The following is a 2400-nucleotide window of genomic DNA, read 5'->3' on the forward strand; positions in this document are numbered from 1 at the left end:
ATAACTATGGGTCAGGTGTAACATAACTATGTGTCAGGTGTAACCATGTTTCAGGTGTAACACAACTATATGCCATGTGTAACTTAACTATGTGTCAGGTGTTACTAAACTATGGGGCAGGTTTAACATATCTAAGGTAGTTAAGCTATAATTAAGGTAAACACCATGTACCATCATGTATAGGGAGCATCATCAGTGTGTCGCCTCCATTGAAGACGGCGTATGTGGGGGATGCCCTAAACATCACGTGTCCATATCTGGACATCCACGCCCAGGCGGCCAAGTACCTCTGCAAGGCCTTCAGGAGAGCGGGCTGCGACTACAAGGTGTCTGCTCGGGTGGACAGGACCTGGGTGCACTCGGAGAAGGTCTCTCTGTACGACAACCGAGAGGAGCGGGTCTTCACCGCCGTGCTGAAAACGCTCAGGGCGTTCGACCGCGGCTCGTACTGGTGTGGCGTGGAGACGAACTGGGAGCATGGCGCAGAGGATGGATACAAGGCTCTCATCAGGGTGATGCAACTGACAGTGCTGGGTAAGATGGCAGGAGTCACAACGATAGTTCACCTCTCCCCAAAAAAAGATAATGTGTCACGTTAAGAGTATTTATGCATAATGTGTGTTCATACCACCCCATTGAAGATGCATATCTTCTGTTTAATGCAAGATTTGGAACATACCTGCAATCAATTTTTTCTTCTTCAGAAGTTAAAGTTGTTCTTGTTCACCCTTTTGAGTGAGATGACTAGCGTGGAACCCTACTTCCATCTGACACTGAAGAGTTTGCTGTTCTCGAATAAGCTTCACCCTCTGCTTTGGTTTATTGTCGCACCTGTTTAGATACACGGCCCACTACCACAGTAACCCTGCCGCCAGGGACACTACCACATACCCCTGGATCCACAGGTAGGAGACAAACTCCACCCTCTCTCTCACACACACACATATACACCTGGAACCAAAAGTAGATGACAAACTCTATCCTCTTGCTCACACAGACACACACATACACCTGGAACCAAGTAGAAGACAAACTCCATCCTCTCTCTCTTACACACACACATACACCTGGACCCACAAGTAGAAGACAAACTCCATTCTATCCCTGTAACAGACATAATACTCTCTCTCTCTTTTTCTCACTCTTTGTCCCTATCTCTCTCCATCTCTCTCTCTCAATGTACCTAGTTTTAAATCCTGTGCATTGTTTGATTTTGGATGATTTGTTTTATTGTTGCACCTAAAAGTTCCCATGACAACATCCTCCTCACCTCCCCTAGAAGTAACCACAGCGCCATCTACTGTTCAGCCCAGAGGTAGGCCAGACCAGTGCATCCCTTCTTCCTCTGTCTCCCTCCCTCTACTTCAACCATCACAGCTCTTTATAGTTCTTGTTTCACATTCATAGGGCCAGTAACTGCTTTTACAAAACTCCTGCCGCCAAGTACAAAGACAGCAACCACTCACCATTCAACTACTCAGACTGAAGGTAGGAGATGTGATATACATTATGATTATTATTGTATTGTTATATTGTATATATATATATATACGTATATATATATTATTTCAATGATTATATTGTAAAAAAAAACTCCTGCCAGCAAGCACAATGACAGCAACCACTCACCATTCAACTACTCAGACTGAAGGTAGGAGATGTGATATACATTATGATTATTATTTTATTGTTATATTGTATATATATATATACGTATATATATATATTATTTCAATGATTATATTGTAAAAAAAAAATTCCTGCCAGCAAGCACAATGACAGCAACCACTCACCATTCAACTACTCAGACTGAAGGTAGGATATTTGATATACATTATTATTATATTATATTGTTATATTATATATATATATATATATATATATATATATATATATATATATATATATATATATATATATATTATATTAAAATGATTATATTGTTAAAAAACTGCCAGCAAGCACAAAGACAGCAACCACTCACCATTCCACTACTCAGTCTGAAGGTAAGAGATTTTATATATCTTTATGTAAAAAATATAAACATGACCTAGAATCCTGATTACTGTTTGATTGAGGGTGAAATTATTCTCTCTCTGATGAGTGTTTGTGTGTGTGTGTGTGTGTGTGTGTTTGTGTGTGTGTGTGTGTGTGTGTGTGTGTGTGTGTGTGTGTCCTATGTTAAGATGTACAGTAATAGTGAGCATGTTAAGGGTTAGTGTTAGTTCATAGACGATAGCTACCTAGTTACCCCATGGCATCATAGCTGTCATTCATGACTTGTCACATTTTAAGGTCAAAGTTCAACCATGTCAGACAGAACATTCTTCAGCCCCCCTGTCCCCATCAAAGAGAGTTCATCAAGCATGTGGCTCAGGGGTAAATAAATACCACACTCTC

At 40.6% G+C, this 2400-nt stretch overlaps 1 long non-coding RNA gene across 1 annotated transcript; it reads left to right on the plus strand.

The window, feature by feature from the left end:
* The first annotated feature begins 489 nt into the window (after positions 1-489).
* On the plus strand, positions 490-1296 carry LOC308376106. The gene is made up of 3 exons (XR_013968905.1): positions 490-534; positions 840-905; positions 1247-1296. It is a non-coding gene; the product is annotated as an uncharacterized lncRNA (long non-coding RNA).
* The last annotated feature ends 1104 nt before the right edge of the window (positions 1297-2400 follow it).

Source organism: Sprattus sprattus, assembly GCF_963457725.1.
Source record: "Sprattus sprattus genome assembly, chromosome: 1".
Lineage (NCBI taxonomy): Eukaryota > Metazoa > Chordata > Actinopteri > Clupeiformes > Clupeidae > Sprattus > Sprattus sprattus.